The following is a 12,393-nucleotide window of genomic DNA, read 5'->3' as shown; positions in this document are numbered from 1 at the left end:
GTGTCAATCATAAAAGACTAAATTTAGCACTTTCTAAAAGAAAATGAATAAAAGTAGATAAAATTTTTGAAGAAGAACTAAAACCAAATATATGATAGTTTAGAGAGAAATATATTTTAATCCTATTTTATGGTATAACATCATGTTTAAAATCTAAGATTTTAAATTTTATATTTTATCAATATATTTTAATAATTATATCTTAGGAGACTTAAATATTAAACTTATTACTTTATAAATACCATATTGTTATAAGACTTAATTCTTAATTATATGATCGTGTATTATTCATATATAATCCTTCCAATATATATGTTTTAAACAAATCATATTTTAATGGATTACATTAACATTAGAATAATTGAGTCCATCTGTAAGGAAACACTTACTCAATACATTCTCTATTTTAACATTATTTATTATTAAATTTTATAAATTTTATTTAAAGTCAATTAGTTGGACTAAAACTGAATTCATTATCTTAAACAAAGATTTAAATTCCAACTTCTGTTTAATCGAAGTCTTAGGTTCGAGCGTAACATATGGAGTTAGTGTAAATAATAATAAAATACAAACATTAAATAGTAGTAACTCATATTGGAAATCATATGTTATTAAAGATATAACAATATATATAAATAAATGTAAATAAATAGATAGTGTGAAATTGAATTAGACTAAAACTTCAGAAGACAACATTTAGAGTTTATTATAAGAAAATTATATATTAACCCATATTTTTTAATTTTGATATAATATATATGTCATTTTTTTTATTAAGTTTAAAATACGTTAGTATAATAACAAATAAACAATGAAGGAAAAACTGACACATATATTATAAAAAAATGTTGTAAATGTAATTTTTCCTTGATGATAATAAAATCTTTTGTTTGTTGTATTTATTATGTTGATATTATATGAAATTCAGAAATATCATACTGAATTAAGTATTTATATGTATGGTTATGAGAGTTGATGTAAAAGAAATCGGTGTTCTTTGAAGTTAGCCTCTGAGAAAGAATTGAGAAGGATGGATTCAATCTCGAAAATGATAACACTGTGTTGGTTGTTAATTCTTGCTTCGCAGTTCAGAGGCAGTGCTGGTCAACTTTTGCCTCACAGTGTTACTGTTAAAATAACAAACATGTTAACACTAAACAAGGAGTTGACACTTCACTGCAAAGACAAAAATAATGATCTGGGTTTTGCTAAACTAAACGTTGGTGAATCATTTGTTTTTGATTTTAAACCTAATTTCTTTATAGATTTAACGTTGTACTTCTGTCGTTTTATATGGAAAGGTGCTGATCATCGTTTTGACATTTATGTACAACATAGGGATCATTTTTGTAACAATAATGTATGTTCTTGGCAGATATTTGAGAAGAGACCGTGTGATGTTTCATTTGGAGTTCTATCTCGTAAATGCTATGTGTGGGATGGAACTCTACCAGAAACAAATAATACTTTGTCTTCATAAACATTTATAAATTTATGGAGTTTAAATAATATATGAAGTTTTAAATTTGTTGTCATTGTCCATTGCATCCATACCAAATACATTACATAATTCATTATTTTAGTAATTGATAAAAGTATGGCTTTTGCAAATAATTGATTAAGTCTTATATGTGAACCAAGTAGGCTTTCGACTTTAATCAATTGATAACTAAATTTAATCAATTAATATATGTTTTATTCAGCTTTTGGATCTTACGAAGAATAAATTAATTGATTAAGCTCTTAAGATAATCGTTTAGTTAAGACAATTATGCAAATTTCTTTAGATCTTGATGTCTTCTCTCTCGTTTGAAGGAAATTTTTTTATATTCTAAGAATTGAAAAACTTGAAAGAGACATTTTGAGAGTGCTCATACTACTGAAGTCATTTTTTTCTAAGATAAAATATCAAAGGTGGTTGTGTTTGTAAAATCCATTTTCAAGTGATTTCTTTCTAATCCTTTCTTTGTAATGTTATATGTCACGCCCCATTAATTATTCTGCTTAGTCACCTCCCTGCTTCCATTAATACGTGTGACACGTGTTCTGTGCCATTAAAGAAGCACACGCCCTCACTCTGCATGCCACCGCCAGGTGTCAAATTGGAAGGTTCTGAGTTTGATAGTGGAAGCCAAGTGGCAGCGCAGGAGAGAATGTCCGTTTGACTTGGGAAGAGAAACTAATTTTCTGAAACACTCTTCCCTTCTCTGCGTGCTCTTTCATCTTCCTCAGAAAACCAAACCCTCATTTTTCTCCTCCTTCTCTCTAGAACTCTCCGTCTTCCCTCTTCTGCAACTCACCCTCCTTTTCTCCGTTCACGTTTCAGCACCGTGATAATCAGCACTGCACCGTGAGCTTTCCATCAAACCGATTGGTTTTGGATTCTGAAACGGGTAAGTTTCACGTCCTCAACCACTCTTCATTTTCCACATGCAAGCTCGTTTTAAATCTGCATGCACCTTCTCTGAACCAGTATTGGTTTTCTGAATTTTTAGTTGAAGAGTTTTTGGGTTTTTGAACGAAAAAGGGTAGAAGAGTTGATACTGGGATCTGGTTTTCTTTTAAAGAACGAAAGCACGTTTCCAATCCAGGTAAGGGAAGCTTGTTAGAATTTAATTCACATGATCTCTGTACTGCATGCGCGTTACGTAATGTTTGAAAGTATGATTTATGATATTTGACTTTGGAGTTTAGGATTATGATTCTGAGATGATATATGAAAATGTTGCATGTATGTACTGGGAATTATATGCTGAGTGTATGAATGGTCTGTGACGTTGTACGTGGATGATTTTGATATTTGAATGTTAGTATATGATGTTGATTAAAAGCATGAGAAGTATGGAAAAATACTATGTTAAGATTGATTTAATGCATGAAAGTTTATACTGGAAAATGAGTTACTGTAAAAGAAGAATTATATGAAAAGTGCATGAATTTGAACGTTCGTATTGATACGGTCATTGACCGTTCGGTATTATCAGTAAATTCTTGTATTAGTCGGACCCTTTCATTTGGAAAGGACTCCCTTTGAGAACGAACGCCCTCTAATATATTTTTACGTTGTGCTTTCGGCCAGACGTAAACATCACGAGTGTTGTGTGAGAATTGAGAATTTTGATAATATCCCCGTGAACTTTTAGTCAAATTATTGAAACATAAACTTTAAATATCTCATCTTATATAAATCCCAATTTCTATGATTTTGAATTCAGCCAAGAGTCTCGATCTAAAAACGTACGTCCTAAGTGGCGTTCGGTCTTAGACCGAACGTTCGTTCAAAAAGGCAAACGATTAGTAGCGCTCTTTCTTTTGTCGAGCGTTCGTCTTTGGTGGCGTTCGACCTTATGTCGAACGTCCGTTCTTGATAGCGTTCGTTCTTATGTCGAGCGTTCGCCTGTGGTAGCGTTCGACCTTATGTCGAGCGTCCGTTCGTGATAGCGCTCGTTCTTTTGTCGAGCGTTTGTATTTGATAGTGTTCGACCCTTGTCGAGCGTACATCCTTAATAGCGTTCGTCTTCTGTCGAGCGTTGGTCTTTAAATAGCGTTCGTTCTGATCTTAAATAGCGTTCGTCCAAACAGTGAAATAACGTTCGTCTTTTTATGGAAGTGTAATTAAGAATGAAAATGTGATGTTGAGGGAAGTATAAATTGTGCGAACCATATATGATATGATATTATGATTTTGGAATTTGAACGAGCGTTCCAGGGTGGAACGACTCTTGACTGGATATTGATATTTGTAGTATGAACGTGGTAAGCTTAGATGGTGATCCATCCTGATATTCCGTGAGTGCTCGTTCTCAAGTAGAGAGGAGTAGGTCATGCGTGGGAATGGCAGGAGGTCTAGACCATAACTGTAACTTGGCAAAAAGACTAACCTCAGGTGGATACTGATGAGCATTCCAGTTACCCCACCTGAGTGCATGGACGCCTTAGCTACACAGGTTTCATACAGTCCGGACAGTCTGTCTAGTATCAGGAAGTTTGATTTGAGTTAATGTATGTATTGGATGCATGTGTTGTGATGTATTTGATATGATTGATAAGTATAAATTGTATGTTTGACTTGAATTAAATTCAATAAGCTTACCCTTGCAATTCCTTTGTGTTGTCTTGTCTATGTATATCCGTCTTGTCAAATGCAATGATCATCCGTGTGGATGTGAGCAGAGGGAGATGCGTCTCTGGAGCAAACTCTTGAAGAGGAACTCGTTACTGAAGAAAATTTAGTAGAAGTTGAGGTGAAGGCCGAACAGTGAGGCGTTCGGTTATTTAGTTAGTTTGATTAGAGTAGCGAGCGTCTGTGAGCGAGCGCTCTTTTGTTGCTGTATATATATATTGGAACGTTCGGTCAATTCTTGTAAACCGTTCGTCCTCCTTGTTTTGTAAACGCTCGTTGTTTTAAATGAAAGGCCGTTCGGCCATTTATTCAATCTGCTTACTGTATTATTAAACTGTTTTGCCATATTGATTAATGTGATTATTCTAAGTATATAGTTGATGACTGTATATTTCTGGGATGTTACATTATTGGTATCAGAGCAGTTTTGTTCTCTTAAGGACGCTGTAGGTTATGAGTGCATTGCATTTTGCTGTGTGCTTTTTTAATGTTTAATGAGTTACTGTTTTAACTCTTAGACATGACTAACGTTCGTTTTCTCTGATCCAGAAAACGATGGCGCCTAGATTACCTCCTCCCCCACAACCAAACGAGTCTGATGCACCTAATCACACTAGGTTGTTGGAGACAGTGATTGAGAGGCTGCAACAGCAAAATACTACCCTCATGGAGCAGAACGCTGCTGCTCTACAGAGTTTGGAGGCCGCACGCGCCAACTCTGAAGCCACTCAAAGACAATTGATGGAATTAATTGCCGCCACCAGAGGCACGCCAGGAGCGTCCTCTTCCAATGCTGTTCATCATACTGAATGGAGTTTAGAGAGCTTTCTTCAACACCATCCGGCCAAGTTTAGTGGGAAGGGCCTTCCGGATGAGGCAGACCAGTGGCTGCAGGATATGGAACGAATTTACAATGCTAAAAGATGTCCAGATGAGAATCGCTTGGCTTTCACGGAGTATTTGCTTACTGGAGAAGCAAGCCACTGGTGGGCGAGCGCTAAGGCTATACTGACGGACGCTCAACGTCCTATTACCTGGGAAGTGTTCAGAGGGAAGTTCTATGAAGAATACTTTCCAGATAGCGTTCGTTTTGCTAAAGAGGTGGAATTTCTTCAACTGGTACAGGGAGGGATGTCGGTTTCAGAATATACAAACAAGTTCAAACATCTAGTGAGGTTCTATACAATGGCTACTAGTGAAGAGTGGCAGTGTAGGAAGTTTGAAAACGGGCTGAGAAGTGATCTCAAGGTGTTGATCTCTAGCTTGTGCATTCGGACGTTTCCAGCCATGGTGGAGAGGGCTAAAGTATTAGAGAAAAATATGGCTGAGGCGGAACAACAGAAGAAGCAACAAGTATCAAGAGGACCAGTTCTGACAAGGACCAATTTGAATCGTAACAGGACCCCGTACGCTCGTCCAGCTCAGTCAAGTGGTTCACAAGCTATGGTAGTTGCTGGACAGTCAAACCAACAGGGGCCGGTTAGATGTTTTCAGTGTGGAGGACCTCATTTCAGATCATCATGCCCGCAATTGGTTGGAGGAAAGTATTGTAATCGGTGTAGAAGAACTGGACATCTAGAGAGTGAATGCAATATGGGTGGACGTGCAGTGATGAGGCCACCCAACACTGGAAGAAATCAGACTAGAGGTGGTGGACGAGCCCAAGCTGTTGGGCGTGTTTATGCGATCACTGGTGCAGAAGCAGCGAGCTCAGGTACGCTCGTCACTGGCACATGCTTGCTGTATGGAATAAATTGTTGTGTGTTGTTTGACTCGGGGGCGACACACTCCTTCATCTCGAAGGCGTGCGTTGATAAGTTGGGGATAGTGGAGCGCGAGATGCAGTTTGATTTGGTGGTGTCTACACCAGCTGCTGGTGAGGTGAGAACGTCTACCGTATGTGTTAGATGTCCTCTTGAGATTGAAGGGCGTAGGTATAAGGTGAACCTCATATGTTTGCCTCTCAAGGACTTAGAAGTGATTCTGGGGATGGATTGGCTTACTACCAATCACATACTCATTGATTGTGGAGCAAAGGAATTGATTTTTCCTGAAGAATATGAAGAGAAGTTGGGTGTGACACTCGGCCAGTGGAAAGAAGATATAATGGAAGGAGCCAGTTGCTTTTTGATCATGACTCACGTGGATAATGAATCTGAAGGTTCTGAACGAACGCAGTCTAATTGGAGAGAAGCAAGTTCAGTAGTAGGTGAATATCTAGACGTTTTCCCTGATGAGGTGCCTGGATTACCACCCGTTCGTGAAGTTGAGTTTACAATTGATCTGGTAACAACCGCAGCTCCCATATCCGTTCAACCATACAGGATGGCACCTGCTGAATTGGTTGAACTTAAGAAGCAAATTGAAGAATTGATGGACAAGAAGTTCATCCGTCCAAGTGTGTCACCTTGGGGAGCGCCTGTACTGTTAGTAAAGAAAAAGGATGGCAGCTCACGGCTATGTATTGACTATCGTCAATTGAATAAGCTGACCATCAAGAACAAATACCCACTGCCTCGCATTGACGACCTGTTGGATCAATTGCATGGAGCGAACGTCTTCTCAAAGATAGATTTGAGATCAGGCTATCACCAAATTCGGGTTAAGGAGGGAGACATTCAGAAGACAGCCTTTCGTTCACGTTATGGACATTATGAGTACGTGGTCATGCCGTTCGGTGTGACGAACGCTCCTGCAGTTTTCATGGACTACATGAACCGCATCTTCAGGCCATATTTAGACAAGTTTGTAGTGGTGTTTATTGATGATATTCTCATCTACTCCAAGAGCTGTGAAGAACATGAAGAGCACTTGAGATTAGTACTTGGAGTGTTGAGGGAAAAAGAACTGTATGCTAAGCTATCTAAATGTGAATTCTGGATGAAGGAAGTACAGTTCTTGGGACACGTTGTGTCAGCTGGTGGAATTTCAGTTGATCCTGCTAAAGTGCGAGCGGTCTTAGAGTGGGAAAGCCCACGTTCGGTCACGGAAGTGAGGAGTTTTGTTGGACTGGCGGGCTACTACAGGCGTTTCATAGAAGGGTTCTCTAAGATAGTAGCACCGTTAACACAGCTGACCAGGAAGGATCATCCGTTTGCTTGGACCGATAGGTGTGAATCCAGCTTCCAAGAGTTGAAACAGAAGCTGACGAGCGCTCCAGTTTTGGTGATTCCGGACACTGCCAAACCATTTGAAGTATACTGTGATGCATCTCACCAAGGTTTGGGGTGCGTTCTCATGCAAGAGAAGAAGGCAGTGGCTTACGCCTCTCGGCAATTGAAGATACATGAGAGGAATTATCCAACACACGACCTAGAGCTGGCAGCGGTCGTTTTTGCCTTGAAGATTTGGAGACATTACTTGTATGGATCCGTTTTCCAAGTCTTCAGTGATCATAAGAGTCTTAAGTATCTCTTTGATCAAAAAGAGTTGAATATGAGGCAAAGGAGGTGGCTGGAATTTCTTAAGGATTATGACTTTGAGTTGCTTTATCATCCTGGTAAAGCAAACGTAGTGGCAGACGCTCTAAGCAGAAAAGTGGTGCATGTCTCGTCCATGATGGTGCGTGAGATAAGCTTAGTGGAAAGCTTTAGGGACTTAAAGTTGCAGTTTAATATAGAACCGAACAGCATCAAATGCTGCAACCTTAAGATATCCAGTGATGTGTTTGAGCGGATCAGAATGAAGCAACTGGATGATGAGGAATTAGTGAAGATAAGAGGCGCGCTCGGCACAGATCAGGCAAAGGAGTTTAATGTTGGGACGGACGGTCTACTACGCTATATGGGTAGGACGTGCGTTCCAAATGATGGAGAATTGAAGCGAATCATCTTAGCCGAAGGTCATCACAGCCGTCTTAGCATGCACCCTGGCATGACTAAGATGTATCATGATTTAAAGCAATCGTTCTGGTGGCCAGGAATGAAGAATGATGTTGCACGTTTTGTAACATCATGTCTAACATGTCAGCGTGCTAAAGCTGAATATCAAAGACCAGGTGGACTACTTCAACCTTTGGAGATTCCAGAATGGAAGTGGGACAGCATCTCAATGGATTTTGTGACACACTTGCCTCGCACATTCAAGAATCACGATTCCATTTGGGTGATAGTGGATCGTTTAACGAAGAGTGCTCATTTTCTGCCCATTAACCTGAAGATGTCATTGACTAACTTGGCAAAGCTCTACATTAAAGAGATCGTTCGTCTACATGGAGTGCCATCCAGCATCATCTCTGACCGAGACACAAGGTTCACCTCTCGGTTTTGGCAGTCTTTGCAAAATGAACTTGGCAGCAAACTCCAAATGAGTTCAGCATACCACCCTCAAACGGACGGTCAATCCGAGAGAACGATCCAGACGTTAGAGGACTTGTTGAGGACATGCGTACTTGATCACATGGGCGTTTGGGATGAAGTCTTGCCTTTAGTTGAGTTCACCTACAACAACAGTTTCCAGTCAAGCATTGGAATGGCTCCCTTTGAAGCGCTTTACGGACGCAAATGCCGCACACCTCTTTGCTGGTTCCAAGAAGGAGAGAACATATTAACAGGACCGGAGTTTGTTCAACAAACAACTGAGAAGGTGAAATTAATTCAAGACAGATTGAGGACGTCCAGAAGCAGGCAGAAATCATACGCAGATAAGAGGAGACGACCTTTGGAGTTCAAAGCTGGTGATCACGTTTTCTTGAGGCTGCATCCAACTACTGGAGTAGGAAGAGCATTGAGATCAAAGAAATTATCTCCCAAGTTCGTAGGGCCGTACCAGATCACAAGGAAGATTGGACCAGTTGCATACGAGATGGCTTTACCTCCACAGTTGTCCAACCTTCATCCAGTGTTTCACGTCTCGCAACTTCGGAAGTACGTAGCTGATCCCTCGCACATATTGGAGCTGGAAAACATTCAACTTCGCCAAGATCGAACGTTTGAAATGAAGCCAATTCGCATTGAAGACGAACGCACCAGGCTATACAAAGGGAAGGATGTTCGTTTGGTGAAAGTGTTGTGGGACGACAAAACTGGTGATTCTACTTGGGAAGTTGAGGATGCCATGAAGGACCTATACCCTCATCTATTTCCCTGGTAAGTCTTCCATTTTCGAGGACGAAAATTTTTTTTAGTTAGGGGGATTGTCACGCCCCATTAATTATTCTGCTTAGTCACCTCCCTGCTTCCATTAATACGTGTGACACGTGTTCTGTGCCATTAAAGAAGCACACGCCCTCACTCTGCATGCCACCGCCAGGTGTCAAATTGGAAGGTTCTGAGTTTGATAGTGGAAGCCAAGTGGCAGCGCAGGAGAGAATGTCCGTTTGACTTGGGAAGAGAAACTAATTTTCTGAAACACTCTTCCCTTCTCTGCGTGCTCTTTCATCTTCCTCAGAAAACCAAACCCTCATTTTTCTCCTCCTTCTCTCTAGAACTCTCCGTCTTCCCTCTTCTGCAACTCACCCTCCTTTTCTCCGTTCACGTTTCAGCACCGTGATAATCAGCACTGCACCGTGAGCTTTCCATCAAACCGATTGGTTTTGGATTCTGAAACGGGTAAGTTTCACGTCCTCAACCACTCTTCATTTTCCACATGCAAGCTCGTTTTAAATCTGCATGCACCTTCTCTGAACCAGTATTGGTTTTCTGAATTTTTAGTTGAAGAGTTTTTGGGTTTTTGAACGAAAAAGGGTAGAAGAGTTGATACTGGGATCTGGTTTTCTTTTAAAGAACGAAAGCACGTTTCCAATCCAGGTAAGGGAAGCTTGTTAGAATTTAATTCACATGATCTCTGTACTGCATGCGCGTTACGTAATGTTTGAAAGTATGATTTATGATATTTGACTTTGGAGTTTAGGATTATGATTCTGAGATGATATATGAAAATGTTGCATGTATGTACTGGGAATTATATGCTGAGTGTATGAATGGTCTGTGACGTTGTACGTGGATGATTTTGATATTTGAATGTTAGTATATGATGTTGATTAAAAGCATGAGAAGTATGGAAAAATACTATGTTAAGATTGATTTAATGCATGAAAGTTTATACTGGAAAATGAGTTACTGTAAAAGAAGAATTATATGAAAAGTGCATGAATTTGAACGTTCGTATTGATACGGTCATTGACCGTTCGGTATTATCAGTAAATTCTTGTATTAGTCGGACCCTTTCATTTGGAAAGGACTCCCTTTGAGAACGAACGCCCTCTAATATATTTTTACGTTGTGCTTTCGGCCAGACGTAAACATCACGAGTGTTGTGTGAGAATTGAGAATTTTGATAATATCCCCGTGAACTTTTAGTCAAATTATTGAAACATAAACTTTAAATATCTCATCTTATATAAATCCCAATTTCTATGATTTTGAATTCAGCCAAGAGTCTCGATCTAAAAACGTACGTCCTAAGTGGCGTTCGGTCTTAGACCGAACGTTCGTTCAAAAAGGCAAACGATTAGTAGCGCTCTTTCTTTTGTCGAGCGTTCGTCTTTGGTGGCGTTCGACCTTATGTCGAACGTCCGTTCTTGATAGCGTTCGTTCTTATGTCGAGCGTTCGCCTGTGGTAGCGTTCGACCTTATGTCGAGCGTCCGTTCGTGATAGCGCTCGTTCTTTTGTCGAGCGTTTGTATTTGATAGTGTTCGACCCTTGTCGAGCGTACATCCTTAATAGCGTTCGTCTTCTGTCGAGCGTTGGTCTTTAAATAGCGTTCGTTCTGATCTTAAATAGCGTTCGTCCAAACAGTGAAATAACGTTCGTCTTTTTATGGAAGTGTAATTAAGAATGAAAATGTGATGTTGAGGGAAGTATAAATTGTGCGAACCATATATGATATGATATTATGATTTTGGAATTTGAACGAGCGTTCCAGGGTGGAACGACTCTTGACTGGATATTGATATTTGTAGTATGAACGTGGTAAGCTTAGATGGTGATCCATCCTGATATTCCGTGAGTGCTCGTTCTCGAGTAGAGAGGAGTAGGTCATGCGTGGGAATGGCAGGAGGTCTAGACCATAACTGTAACTTGGCAAAAAGACTAACCTCAGGTGGATACTGATGAGCATTCCAGTTACCCCACCTGAGTGCATGGACGCCTTAGCTACACAGGTTTCATACAGTCCGGACAGTCTGTCTAGTATCAGGAAGTTTGATTTGAGTTAATGTATGTATTGGATGCATGTGTTGTGATGTATTTGATATGATTGATAAGTATAAATTGTATGTTTGACTTGAATTAAATTCAATAAGCTTACCCTTGCAATTCCTTTGTGTTGTCTTGTCTATGTATATCCGTCTTGTCAAATGCAATGATCATCCGTGTGGATGTGAGCAGAGGGAGATGCGTCTCTGGAGCAAACTCTTGAAGAGGAACTCGTTACTGAAGAAAATTTAGTAGAAGTTGAGGTGAAGGCCGAACAGTGAGGCGTTCGGTTATTTAGTTAGTTTGATTAGAGTAGCGAGCGTCTGTGAGCGAGCGCTCTTTTGTTGCTGTATATATATATTGGAACGTTCGGTCAATTCTTGTAAACCGTTCGTCCTCCTTGTTTTGTAAACGCTCGTTGTTTTAAATGAAAGGCCGTTCGGCCATTTATTCAATCTGCTTACTGTATTATTAAACTGTTTTGCCATATTGATTAATGTGATTATTCTAAGTATATAGTTGATGACTGTATATTTCTGGGATGTTACATTATATATTTCCTTTGAGATGAATGTGTGTAGCATCTCAATTTCTTTGTAATTCTTGAAGGGTTTTTCAAGATTATTAGCGTGTCTACAATATGGGTTAAGGTTTTCTTATAATATAGTTCTTGATACCTTTTAGTGGAAATCCAGGTTAGATTGTTGGATAATTAAATGTAGATTCATATAGATTGAATTAGTATAAAAATCTTGTCTCTTGTGTTTTACTTTCATTTTGTGTGTGAAAGAATGCTGTTGAGTGATTTGAAGGAAAAATAAGAATAAATTCAAACATAGTGAGAGACTTTGAAGTTTTATGTACTAAATCTAGGAAAGTTAATATTTCATGTGATTAGTATCATTTATATATTGTCATATTTTGTCTTAATCATTAGATGATTATAAGTATGTTTCCATGAGGAACTCTTCCCACCTACTTTACCTTCCAATTTCACACCTTCAAATCGAGATATTTGTGGTCACGTCTCTTCAATATCAAATAGGTATATATGCTTACAGAAGATACTCTGACGCTGAAGATACTGTGACATTAAAGTTATTTGATTGTGTCAAATGATAATTAATTTA

General features: G+C 39.1%; 1 long non-coding RNA gene across 1 annotated transcript; it reads left to right on the top strand.

The window, feature by feature from the left end:
• The first annotated feature begins 8,716 nt into the window (after positions 1-8,716).
• LOC148199982 (uncharacterized) lies at positions 8,717-11,734 on the top strand. Its single transcript, XR_015786250.1, has 3 exons — positions 8,717-9,675; positions 9,778-9,873; positions 11,456-11,734. It is a non-coding gene; the product is annotated as an uncharacterized LOC148199982 (long non-coding RNA).
• Positions 11,735-12,393: the final 659 nt, after the last annotated feature.

This window comes from Vigna umbellata, chromosome 4 (genome assembly GCF_029865625.1).
Source record: "Vigna umbellata cultivar VRB3 chromosome 4, Vumbellata_1.0, whole genome shotgun sequence".
Classification (NCBI taxonomy): Eukaryota; Viridiplantae; Streptophyta; class Magnoliopsida; order Fabales; family Fabaceae; genus Vigna; species Vigna umbellata.
The sequence above is the reverse complement of the archived record's forward strand: the minus strand, read 5'-3'. Positions and strand labels throughout refer to the sequence as shown.